Source organism: Ursus americanus, chromosome 5 (assembly GCF_024610735.1).
Source record: "Ursus americanus isolate L20-20 chromosome 5, mUrsAme1.1.p, whole genome shotgun sequence".
In the NCBI taxonomy this organism is placed as follows: Eukaryota; Metazoa; Chordata; class Mammalia; order Carnivora; family Ursidae; genus Ursus; species Ursus americanus.
Window position 1 is genome coordinate 59163835 of NC_142131.1, and position 13607 is coordinate 59177441.

The 13607-nt window shown below is 53.1% G+C and overlaps 1 protein-coding gene across 3 annotated transcripts in view; it reads left to right on the plus strand.

Moving 5' to 3' along the window:
- Window positions 1–13607, plus strand: part of FSTL4 (follistatin like 4) — a 531228-nt gene that overhangs the window by 453891 nt on the left and 63730 nt on the right. The window lies entirely within an intron of this gene.

A 13607-nucleotide genomic window follows, 5' to 3' on the forward strand; every position in this document is an offset into this window, starting at 1 on the left:
ACTGCAATTGTTTCAATGGCTCAGTGTAATCGACTATTAGGGGCCCTGGATTCATCTTCCCCTATTTGGCAAATTCAGAGCCATAGAAAGGAATTGCATTCCCATAATTACCCGGGAGACCAAGGGGTTCTTCAAGGCAAATGTTGGCAGGGCTTCCTCCCTCTGCAGCCACTGTCTCTCCATCTGGCCCAGCTCAGGCCTGAAAGTTCATGAAGCAGCACTAAGCGGACTCCAAGTTAGAATTTAAGACGCCCCTCAGAGTGCTGAGGCTTTGAACTCCAAGGATGGCAATAAATTTGTCCAGCAGCTACCTGAAGACCCAGCCCCCTTATGCATTATTAAGCTCGTACTTTCCAAATGGCACAGCTGGCCACACCTACTCAATCCTAGAGCCATCAAATTCAAGCGGTCTGGGCATTGGGTGATCGGGGGTATTTTTAGGCTGCCAGGCAGGGGAGCTTGGCGTGGTGGCAGCCTGTGCCTCCCAGAATGCCAACCCCACCCCCATGGTCACCTCCAGTGCTAGAGTCAGACCCTTGCCCCAACAAATCTCATGCCTTACTTTTCTCCAGGACAGAAGTGCTGAAGACGTTGATTTGTCAAAACTCTGAAAGCCACGGGCCTGGGCCAACGAGGAGAGGAGCAATCAAGACTTTGTCATCAGAGGAGGCAGACGGCCCCAGTGTCTATCAAATTTAGTCCAGAATGTATTTCGCCATTATCGTAACTATGCCCTTCAGCTGCCACACAGTTTCAGGGATGGAGCGCTAATACATTCCATGGCATCGTCTCTTTATGCGGAGGACGAGATCCTGGTGCCCCTTGACAGAGAGAGAATAATAGCATAATGCAACAGAACATTTTTGAAATGCTAATGCATGCTCCCCGCAACTTAATTTTATTTTTTTCTTATTGGCTTTTTATATGACATTTCACAGTCCTGTGGCCTCAGTAGCTGGATCTGCATCGTAAAAATGACAACACGGTGATTTAAGGAGGAGAGTCCATCAGAGCGAAATGGATGGTGTGCTTTTAAAGTATCCGTTTAGCACCTCTTACCTGGGGTCAATGTTCATTTTCAATACATCATTAAAGCATCCTGTTAAATCACTCAGAGAGGGCCCGCGTTCCTCCTAGCCGCGCCCGTGCAGGATCGCGGAGATAATGAACTGGAACCCTGCAGGACGAGCCATGTTAGGCACGCACGCTCTGTTGAGTTGGGGGCTGTTGAGGAGGGTTGACCTGATTTAAAGACTTGGAGAGGGAAGGAGAGAGAGAAGAAGACCAGGTGTGGGGGCAGTGAAGTTTCCGTGCCTGACTGATGGCATCAAAAGCAGCCTCCTTTCTCCATCAGCTTTCCAAGCACGGTGTTCACCAAACCAGTATTTATAAATGTCAAAGCTGCACTCCCCCCTCTGCAGCCCACAACCCGGCAAGACAGGGGAGGACACACCACCGTGCCTTGGAGACCTCTGCAGACCCTAAAGTCGGCTCACAGGCAAACGGCATTGATAGGTCCAGCAGGACAGAGGGCTGGCCTCTAGGGACGGCTTGCACCAGGGCATCAGGCTGCTTGCACACCCCCCATGTGGTGTGGAAAGGCGCATTTTTGACTGGCTCTGTGATCAAAGCCCAGTTTTCTACACTGTCCCCTGATGACGTCGGAGCTCGGGCCACAGCAGATGAAGCTCCCAGGAGCAGTGAATCCAGCCTCCATTCTTGGTGAACCGGGCTCATTCTAAGGCCCATTGAGTGGATTTTTCCTGATTTGTCCTTCTGTTCTGATCACCTGATGATCAACCCCCATGTCTCTGGCGTCTGTTCCCAAAGTAAAGCCCCCTTTAAAACTTGAGTTATAATCAACTGGATTTTTTCAGAAACTGCTGCATATTGACTATGATGTGATTTGAATGCACTGAACTGATTGGGGCTTTTTTTTTAGTGCACACTTGTTCACTTTCAACTAAAGGGCTGGCACGTGTGGCATCCAGTCCCTCCCCACATCGCCAGCAGACGCAGCACATCAGCGACCTTGTTCTTTCGCACTGGGCCTGGGTGTGGTCCAGATTCCTCAGCACCACCAATGCAATTCGGTGCACACCTTGAATCACCGGCAGTTCTGCCCCCAAAGGGCACGGTGGGCTGAAAAAGAGGAGAGAGATGAACGCTGGTGTCCCATGACACACCAACAAATATGGTCCAGATTTCACAAACCAGCTTTTTTAATTAAAAAAAAATTTTTTTTTAATTTTTTCATTAAAAAGTAATGTAGAGACCTACTCTAGGGTGGCCACTTCTTCACGGGGCCAAGTAAGGACTGGTAGCTTTTCCTGTTACCCAGACATCAAAGGGCATAAGTTACAAAGGACATAATTTCAGAGAAAGGAAGGGCTACTGACAACTTTGCAGTAACAGCAAGAGCAACACACACACACACACACACACACACACACACACACACACACACTGCTGCTTGCCTGACATCTCTGCGGCTTTGGTTAGTGGAGGGGAGGGCCTGGCTTCCTGCTGTGAGCTCCTGGCCTCGCAGTGTGCCCTCGTCAGCTCGCCAGTGAGCAGGCCACGGCAGCAGGTGGCTGCGGAGCCCGCGGGTGGGCTGGCCAGTGAGTTTGGACAGCCTAACGTGACCTTTACAACAGTCAGGGGAGCTCCCGAGACAGACACGGCGGAGGGAGGCGAGCGCTTTCTGGAGGGTTAGAGCATCATTTGATCAAATTCCAGCACTTCATCGGGTGGTTTACCGCAGGTAGCGGGCAAAGGTGGCTTTTGGAAATACAGACAAAGCTTCCAGAGCCCAGGACCCAATCTAGAAAGGCAAATGCTGGTCACCCCTGACTCTGTCTGGAGCCCCATTTGGGGTTCCACAGCCCGGGAACCCCTGGCTCAAAGCACTTCAGGTATACATTGACAGAAGGGTGGGGTGTTTGCTGCACTCCCCAGGAGTGTTGGTGGCGCTTTCTTGTCAAAAGGAGCCCTAGCCCTTCACACTCCAGCCAAGCCCGTGAAATCTGGTGGTTGGGAAAGCGCCTCCTGTGTCCAGTGACCTTTTCCTGGAAGCTTCCCTTCTGTTCTCTGGACGCCCTCCTGTGCCCCCACCAGCTAGGCACAATCTCGCAGCCTCCTGAGCGTTAATGACTGATAGCCACGGGAAGCATTACTTTCCCAGGCACGGTGCAGCTGTGAAGGGAGCCTCCAGTGAGGGACTCAGACATCTGCTGGCAGGAGAGCCCTTCCCAAGCGCAGATGCTCAAGGCCTCGCAGTGGCCCCTGCACTGCCTGGCTGAGGCATCAGGGAGAGGATCCCCTCTAAGACCTTTACCCAGGAGCAACTCGCCCCATTTGGCCTCATTTGTGAGATGGGCACCTGCTCCCTGCCCAGCCTCCCTGTGGGGCTGATACGGTCGTGGATGTGTAAATGCTTTGTGATGCAGGGCTGTCCTGTGCCGCTGCCTGGGTAACCAAGCCCTAGGACCCCCTCTCACCAGGCCTGTCGCCTTCCTGAGCCTGGGCTGGGGAGAGGCCCTGTCAGCCACTGCAGCCACACAGGTGCTTGCTCCAAGGCCACCTCCTCACCCCATCCCCAGAATCCTGTTAGGCTCCAGGGTCCCTGAGCCTGTCCTCCTCCCCACAACCCAGTCTCCTGTCTTTTACTCCCTTCCTGCCCCTCCCTGGGAAGACCTGTTGAACCAAAATCACCAGGCTTTTTCCTGCCACTACTATCCCTCCTTTCAGGAGAGTCGTCCTAAAATAGGGTCACAGAGACTTCAGGACTTGGGCAACACAAGGCCAGGAACCCACCCTGCCCAGCAGGCAGGTCAGACCCTTCACCTTTGTGACTTGTGGCAACCTCTGTACTCTCCAAGGGCACCGAGGGAAGTGGCATGCCTATCCCTTTCTGGTTCCTATGAGGGGGATCGAGGTCATGGGCCTCCTCTGGCCACTACTCTGGGCCAATGACCCCCGCTGCTCCAACTGCTGCCAGCTGACCAGGGGAAGGTCCTAGGCCTGCTCTAGAAGGGGACATGCCTCCCAGGATACCTGTGTCCCCTGCCTGCCAGGCAAGCAGAGGGCAGGGATAGATGGTGTCCTTTGCTTTCCATTGCCAAGGACACCCCCCCGCCACTTCTTAGTCAGTGGATGGAGGCAGGGGGTTGCCCCACTCCCCTTCTCAGGGAAGGACAGAGGAGTCCTGAAGCCCTGGCCCTACCAAATTTTCCAGGCTCCACTGACACCATGCTTGGCCCCTGCCTTCTCTCTGAGAGAAGCCGTGTGGAGGGCAGCTCTGGGGGGAGGAGGCCAAGGCCAGGCTGCTAAATGGACCATGTCCAAGCCAGCCAGGCCCCTGGCTCACCAGGCAGCCGCCATGACTGCTCTTCAGCCAGCAGAGGGCCAGGTAGCCCTGTGAACCCTGTACATCAAATGGGCACATTTCACTGGCGATGGCCCCTCGTGTGCAGGAGCTCGGCAGACCACTGTGGTTTCCAGATCGCACAAAGCTGTTCTACCCACAGCTCCCAGCCGAACTGCAGAAGCATCACGACAAAGGAAACTCATTCTCAGTGCTCACAGTCAGGGCCATGGAAGCCACGTTCAGCAGCCACCCTGACCACACGCGCTGTCGTCTCTGATATCCATGTTGACACGCAGACGCCACCACACCTGGCCACATGCTCAGAGGGTTCCAAGCAGTGCTGTTTGGGCACACGATGCTGGGTAGCCTCACCCAGCTGGGCATACCCAGGGTGGGCTTAGCTGGGCTCCAAGACAGGCGTTCCACTCTCCTAAAGCACCATGGGTTTAAGAGAAGGAGCCCATGGCCACCAGTGACTCCCCGTGCTTCTCAAGGACTGCTGTGCTGTCCCCGTGGTCTACAGGGAGACCGTGGTGTGCAGTGTGTGTGGAGCTGAGGGCAGGTGGAGGCCTCCTGCTGTCAAGGTCACATCCCCACCTCCAACCTTCCCAAGACCCCTGCAGATGAGGGTCCTGGTACAGAAAGATAGGGTAAGACCAGAAAGAGCCGGGACCAGGACCTGCTGTCAGCTCCTCGACAGGAACTAGTTTCTCCAAACCCTCTGCTTCCTGATGGGTCAAAGGGGAAGGAAGGAGGTGAGGCTGTACAGGCCCATCATGGTGCAGATGAGGTTACTGTAGGCGGGAGGACCGCCTCAGGGGACGCTCCAGGAGGCCGGATGTCAGTACAGGTTAAACTGGGGCTTCTGGGGATGGAGAAGTGGGGACAGGGCAGTGCTGGTCCTGGGGTAGCTGTATGTTTTGTTTATGTGTTTGGCATAAGAGATATAGTCTCAACTCCCTAGAACCCAGATGATGATTTTTATCCCAAATGCTTCTGCCGCCTTTGACCCTGAACCTGGGCCTGTTTTTATAATGCACAAAGAAGCAGCTGTGCTCGGCCTGCGCCCCAGGCACAGCCTGCACGCGTCTCCACACTGGGCTTGCAGGCCTCCTGATGTGGGAGCCATTTGCCAGCATGCTGACTTCTGCTGTACACGTCCCCCGCCTCAGCTGGGTCACGGGGACCCCTGCAGTGGCTCCAGCCTGCGTGAAACTGTTCGGTTGTAACCGTAAAGTCATTCAGTGCCACAGCCACAATCAAAACACACGTGAGATCGAGATCAAGGGGTCCCTCCCCTTGCTGGGAACGGTCGTGCCCAGACCCTCCTGCCCACCTCCCCTGGCCTGGCGGGGGGGCCCTGGAGGAGGGTGCAGAGGCACTGTGTTTAACTCGCAAGTTACCTTTCTCAAACGTGTTAGCTGCTTGAGGATGGGATCTAGATTTGTTTCTCGGGTTTATCATTGCTCCCCTCTCTCTCCAATCCCAGTGCATTGAAACGGGGTGGCAGGAGGCAAAAGGCAGTGTGCCCAACCGCAGGGTGCTGGTCTGGCCATCGTAACGCTCTGGGCCTCCGTTTTCCCGTCCTGTATGTGGGGACAGCCCTGCCAGTGACATGCGATCCAGGATCGCCAACCCTGCAGGAAACGCTGGGCAGCTTGCCTGTCGGGCCTCCGCTGCCAGCCTCTGAGTCCCTGGGAAGTTGGGGAATGGCTCCCCGCCATTTGGACAGCAGGCCAGCTCTCCAGTATCAACCCATCAAACGGTGCTTTTATCAAGTTATAGAAGGCAATATTGTAACACTTCAGTTTCTTTGCTCTCCTTGTGATTCCTCGTTGGTACTTCTCTATTTTTGAGGGTGTATGAGCGAGGCCAGTGCTAACTCCAAGGCTCTCAGACAGGTCCCTCCTCTGGGTCCAGGGCAGTGGTCACACCCATTTCACCCGCAGAGGCCAGAGATGTCATTAAAGCCTCGAATTTTTCACATTGATTTTTCCAACAGTTCGACATTTCGAGTTGAGATGCAAGCGGGATATTTGTATAAGGCCGAGCTCCCCCAGGAGGGGTGCCAATATGGCCAATGAGCGTGGGAAAGCAGGACGCACGTGGAAAAGGGGAAAGAGTTCCTTTTGGCTGGAGCTCAGGGGGAGCTGTGGGAAAGAAGGCTGGAAGGAAGGCGCCAGTGGGGCATCATGCCAGGCAGGTGGGGGAGAAGGAGGCCTGCACAGGGGCTGCCTGTGGAGACCCTCCCAGGGAAGAGGCTGCTGTTCCAGCAATCACGAGGTCCTGCCCGGAAGCAGACTCGAAGGAGACGAGGAGAAAGCGGGGGATCCCGAGGGGTCCGGGGGCAGTTGGGCTGTGATCGTAAAGATGAGGAGCGGTGGATGAGATTTTGGCTCATTCATCCCTAAAATGGACCGTTCACTCAGGCAGCCTGCAGCCCCCGCGTGTGCCTGGCAAGGCAGGCCCCGTGTCGGGTGCAGCGAGAAGCAATTTGCCGTGGGTCAAGATGTGGAGATTTCCAAACTGACAGATGGCGGAGGAGTCTTTGGAGGGGAAACGAGAGGCATTTTTCTTACCAGGATCTGTCCTTGGACAAAGCATATATTATAGGGTTCTCTCTGAAAGATAATTTAAAGAACCTACCCAAGACAAAGAGAGAGATAAATATCCCATACAAGGAAAAGAGGTTTCTCACATCCCGATATTTGGGTGCCATGCGTCTTGCCTGACACAGAGAAGGTTCCAGCAAAGGCAATGAGTTGGTGTCTGTGTCACAACGATGATCATAATAGACATTCTTTTGCCGTGTCCCCCCTCCCCTGTCACACGCCTGCACCAAGACCCCACCACCACCCAGTGCAGCAGGTGGGTCCCTCAAGGGTGGCGTTGGCAGGCAAGCATGACGGCCGAGGCCCTGAGTAAAGCTTGTCCTTGTGAGGCCGGGGCAAGGGATGAAGGGCTTCCCCAAACCCCATGGTGTAACCCCCCAGATGTGGGTGAGTCCAGACAGGGCTGCATCCTCATGGGCCCGCCGACCCTACCCTTCTAGGAACGGCCGGTGGGAGGGTGGGCGCCGTCAATGGATGAAGGATCAGTGTCTTAGGGCCGTACCAGTCCCGTCATCACGACTCATCGTGGTTATTACTGTACACCACAGCTCGCGGTGGTACCACTCTTGGCATTTGGAGCCAGATGATTCTTTGTGGCGGGGACCATTCTGTGCATTGTAGATGTTTAGTAACATCCCTAGCTTGTAACCACTAGATGCTGGCATGGAAAATAGGCCCTCCCTCAGTCGTTACTACCGAAAATACCTCCAGGCGTTGCCAGATGTCCTGGGGTGGGGGGAGGGGAGTTTGCCAAATCACCCTAGGTTGAGAACTGCCAATCTGTGCCAAAGGGGCCATCCTTCTGCCGTGAGGGGTGCCCCTCCCCCATCTCCAACTGCACCCAACTTCCGTTCTGAAGCACGACGTCTCTGCCTTGTCAGAAGCCGGGCCTCCACCTGTTCTCTGTGGGTCCCCACTCTTTACCCCCACTCAGAGGCTTTGCATCTCAGAAGCGCCCCTTCTCTCTTCTGCATCATGAAGTTCTCCCTCTCCCTTTGTTCATTCCCCTGGGCTCCCAAACACGACACCTGCATAAAAGAGCTTTCCCTGACCTTCCACCCACCATCCATTTCTCTGCTCCCCTTCTTGACAGAACTCTTGTAAAGAACTCCTGTCGACTTCTCAGTCCGATCCAAAGATGACTTCATTCCGCAGTGCTCTAATGAAACTTCTAGGTCCCAGAGCCCCCCCGTCCCCCCCCCCCCCGTTAGCAAAGTCGTAGTCTGACTGGAGCTCCGGGCAGCGCTGGTCACAGGGAACCCACAGCTTCCCTCATAGGCTCCTGCTCAGGCTCTGCATGACTTCTGCTCATCGTCCTCCTCTAAACCTTGGTGGGTCCCAGGCCTCAGCTCTCAGGCCCCTTCTCTCTCTTCACACAGTCCCTAGTGAGCTCACTCGGTGCTATGGTTTTATTTTTTTTTTTAAGATTTTGTTTATTTGACACAGAGAAAGAGAGAGCACAAGCCAAGGGAGAGACAGAGGGAGAGGGAGAAGCAGACTCCCCGCTGAGCGGGGATCCCAATATGAGACTCGATCCCAGGACCCTGAGATCATGACCTGAGCCGAAGGCAGACACTTCACCAACTGAGCCACCCAGGCGTCTCAGATCCATGGTTTTAAATATCATTTAGACACTGATGGATTCCAACGTTGTATCCCTGGGCTGGACCACTCTTCTGAGCCCCAGACGCATTTAACCAACAGCCTACCCCTCCACCAACCGCCATAAAAGAAAACCTGGATTTTACCTAAAATGTCTGCTCTTTTTCCCTCAACCTATCAGCAAATGGAACCAGCACCTGCCCAGTTTTTCAGGCCAAAATCCCAGTATTCTTCCCTGATCTGTCCATTTCCCTCAGTACCCCCCAGTCAATCAGCAAATCTGTTGGCCCTGCTCCCAATAGGTGTCCCAAATCCGTCTGCCTCTCAGCTTCTCTGCAGTCACTACTGTGGCCCAAGTCACCAACCCCTAGGACACAGGCTTCTAGCAGATCTCCCGGCTTCCTCTGCTGTCTGTTCCGTCCACCCTCCACCCCTACCTGAGCCCCGGCTGGCCCACCTGCTCCCCCAGCCCCATGCCTCCCCAAGCCAGTCACAGTAGTTCTTGCCAGCAGTTGCTCTAGGGGTGAGCACAAGACTCGAATCTGACCGATGAACCCTGAGAGAAGTCAGCGGGGGGCTTCCTTGTTCTCTTAGCTCACACACCAGGAGGACGCCCTCCCCCCACCGTACGATGTAGTGCCAGCCTGCGATGCCCAGAGCTGTCCGGTATGGCCGCACACTGAGGGCAGAGGGCAGAGGAAGAGAGCCTGAGAACTCCATGACATCCTGGTACTACAGGTCGAACCTACCCAGGAGACTCCCTCAAGGGCTTCCCCCTTGGGAGATAACAGCTTTTCCTTACTAGTCAGCCCCATTTCCAGTCAGGGTTAACGCAGTGGATGATGTCTCAATTGATGCACAGATTGTCTTTAAAGGCATAAATCAGACCAGTGTAGTCTTCCGCCTCAAATTCTCCAAGGGCTTCTCACGCAATAAACCCCCAAGTCCCTGCCATCGCCGTGAGGCCCTGTCCCCCTGGCTCCTGACCACATGCCTTCAGCCTCACCTCTGACCACTGCCCCCAGAGGCCTCCCCTCTCCCTGCTGTCCATGCCCTGTCTGTGCCCATAGCATCACCAGCCAGTGAGGGACAGAGCTCCTTCAAATTCCAACCCTGAACCCCTGCTGCCAATGCCCAAACCAGGCAGCCAGAAGGTAGCTCCCCCCACTGACTTCCTCTCCTTCCAACAGGGGGATTCAGCAGTGTCCCCTGCCATGTTAATACTCAGTGACCAAAGCAATGGCTGCATCTCAGGTAAACCCTAAAACCAGAACCCAGGGGGTTTCCATGGAGTGGGGAGACAGAGTCTGAATATAGCACATCCTGGACCAGGAAGTGGTCGGCCAAGTTCCTCAGGAGGCCTGCTGGTCAGGGACAGAGGCTGTGAGCAATGTTTCCTTTAAAGCCCGAAGCTGCCAGGAGCTCTGTGGGCCCTGGGAGCAGCAGAGAACCTTGGTCAGGCTCAGGGGACCCCTCCTCAGGAGTTCATCAGAGCCGTGGCACGCTCAGGAAATTGGAATTGAAACAAAACAAATACACTGATATAAGCTGTTCTCCAAAATGGTTTGCTGATGCCTGTTTATCAAACGCAGGCATGACTTAGTGTTCTCAGGAGACTGGATAATTAAACAGAAAACAAGCTATATGTATTGATGCTCTTGCAAGGCCCAATGACTCCTCCCCATCGCATGTGTGAAGCTAGGTCCCTGCTCTGAGAGGCCGTGGTCTGCACTGCGGGATGGAGGGGGGGCGAGGCGTGCATCAGGGATAGGCCCCCCTGTCTGGTTTCTGCTGCTCGGGCTGCCTGCTGGACACTCTCCAGCCCCCAGGAATGTGGGGAGAGCAGCCTGGACAGTGGAGACTTGTGTCTGCCCCTCTTCCTGGACTGAGGTTTTTAGTAATAGCAATGCTATAGTTTAGAAATCCTGTTGAGTCTTGTTCACTGAAGAGTCCAAGAATTTGATCATAATCTACTTTCCAGATCAAAGGCCTGAGGAAGGTTTAGAGAGTTATTAGTTAGGACAGGGATGGCACATCAAGGCTCCCAGCCCACCCACCTCAGGAACTGTCACTGGATTATACAAGAGGTCACGCAAGGAGCACAGGAGGGAGTCACTTCTTTTTTTTTTTCCCCCTATTCATTAATTTATTTTATTTTATTTTTTAATATAATTTTTATTTTGTTATATTAGTCACCATACAGTACATCCCCAGTTTTTGATGCAATGTTTCATGATTCATTACTTGCGTATAACACCCAGTGCACCATGCAATACGTGCCCTCCTTAATACCCATCACCGGCCTATCCCAATCCCCCACCCCCCTCCCCTCTGAAGCCCTCAGTTTGTTTCCCAGAGTCCATAGTCTCTCATGGTTCATTCCCCCTCTGTTTACCACCCCTTCATTCTTCCCTTCCTTCTCCTACCGATCTTCCTATTTCTTATGTTCCATAAATGAGTGAAACCATATGATAATTGTCTTTCTCTGCTTGACTTATTTCACTTAGCATAATCTCCTCCAGTCCCGTCCAAGTTGCAGCAAATGTTGGGAAATCGTTCTTTTTGATGGCTGAGTAATATTCCATTGTATATATGGACCACATCTTCTTAATCCAGTCATCTGTTGAAGGGCATTTCAGCTCCTTCCACAATTTAGCTATTGTGGATAATGCTGCTATGAACATTGGGGTGCATATGGCCCTTCTCTTCACTACATCTGTATCTTTGGGGTAAATACCCAGTAGTGCAATGGCTGGATCATAGGGTAGCTCAATTTTAGAGGAGGGAGTCACTTCTGACACCCCCTTCACTGGGCTCCTCATCCCAAGTGCTTACAAGCCCTGCCCCTCCTCTTCTCCTTCCCCACAGTCCTTGCCTAATTCTCCCTGCAAGACAGCCTCAGCCTCCTAAATGGTATCCCTGCATCCTCTCCTCTCCCCCAGCGACCCATCATTCACCCAACAGCCAGGGTGAACCTCCTAGCACGCAAATCAGATCACATCCCTCCTTGACTTAAAATCCTCCAATTACTTTCCATTGCCTTAAATTAAAATCGTCAAGTCTTCCATTAAGAAGCAGTGGCCTGTTCTGCCTGGCTGTGTAGCACCTCTCTGAGTACATGTGTGCCCACACACCTGCATCATTCCCTGTGCTTCGGACACACTGGCCTTCTTCAGTTCCCAGAGCACCGTAAGCCCCCGTCCTACCTCAGGACCTTTGCACAAGCTCTTTCTCTAACAGGAATGCCCCTTCTCCTATTCTAGGCCTCCCCGGTTTCTTCTCCTGTTATTGATCTCCACTGAAGCATCTCCTGCCCAGAAAGCCTTCCACCCTTACTCCAACTTGCATCTCATGAGGCCTCCCTGCTCTTCTCTCTCTTGGCATCTTGCTCTTCCCATGCACGTACACGTGCTCTCCTAGCCTGAGACCCTGAGACACTCCCCATCTCCCCTCACTCCCTCCAGCAGGGAGTTCGGATACTATCTAATGATGAAAGCAGTAGAAATGGCTGTGGAATAAGAGAGTGAGCTCCCTGGACAGGAGGTGTTTGAAGGATTGGAACAAAAGTCAGATCTCCTCTTGTCAGAGGATTCTGAGAGTTCCTGACCTGAATGACTTGGCCTCTCAAAGGTCCATTCCACATCTCATTACACTTTCTTCTGCGGAAATACATTAACTTGAATTTCTTTGTCTTCTAAAGGGGTATCTTAGGTAATCAACACCAAATGCTGTAGAGACCCAAAATCTCAGTAGCATGATGGTATAAAGACAAATTTTTTACCCTCATCGTGTCTGATGGGCTCAGGCAGCAACAAGGAGGCTGTGTTCTTTGCTCCCACAAAATGGACGACCACACAGTCTCCACAGGGGAGACAAGAGAGTGTGCATGCTGACTGCATGAGTCAGAGCTCTCCAGAGAACCAGAACCAATAGGATGGATGGATGGATGGATGGATGGATGGATGGATGGATGGATGGGTGGATGGATGGGAGAGAGTGACCATTACAAGGAATTGGCTCACGTGATTATGGAGGCTACGATCCCAGAATCTGCAGTTGGCAAGCTGGAAACCCCAGAAAGCCAATGTTGTGAGTTCCAGTCTGAAAACCAGCAGGCCTGAGACCCGGGAAGAGATGATGTTTCAGTTCAAGTCCTAAGGCAGAAAAAGACCCGTGTCCCATCTGGAAGGCAATCAGGGAGAAGGAGCCCAAAACACTAAGATTACTCAGACTACTAAATACGAATGCTAGCAGTAGTACACTCATACTAAGACTACTCAGCCTTTTTGTTCTACTCAGATCTTCAACTGATTAAATGAGGCCTGTGGACATTGAGAAGGGCAATCTGCTTTAGTCTGTCAACTGATTCAAATGTTCATTTCCTCCAGAAACATTCTCGCAGACACGCCCAAAAGAACGTCTGACCAACTATCCGGGCATCCCACAGCCCGCTCGTGTGATAAAATTACCCATCGCAGTGATGTGGGGGTCGTGTGGTCAGGCGTGTTCATCCCTCTGGTCAGAACGAGTCACATGACCCCACCCTGGCTCCAAGAGAGGCTGGGAAATCAGCTTCATGGGTGCTTAGAAATTGGAAAATGAACCAGCCTCTGGGGACACATAGCATGGCACTCTCTTGCTTGCCTGGGTCAAGGCTGTGTGCTCTTCTCCACCAAGAGCTTGTCCAGGAGATTCTAGATCCAGCCTTTGACATCTGTATGAATTTTTGCGAATTCTGAGTAACTAGCATAGAATTGTATAAGACAATACATTCTTTTCTTTTCCCTAAACCTACCAAGGGAATAGGCAGTAAAAATACTTTTCTTTTGCAAATCTCTTGAGCAGAGGTGTTTCTGTCGTCTTTGGAAATAGACTTGGCAGGGCACAGGGGGTACACAGACTGGCCAGCCTGACCAAGGCCACCCCAGGCACAGACACCAGCCAGGGAGGGAGAGCTGGCAGCCATGCTCCCTGCTGACTCCTAGTCGGTCCTAGACCCTGGGCTCTCCACCCCAGCACTGACC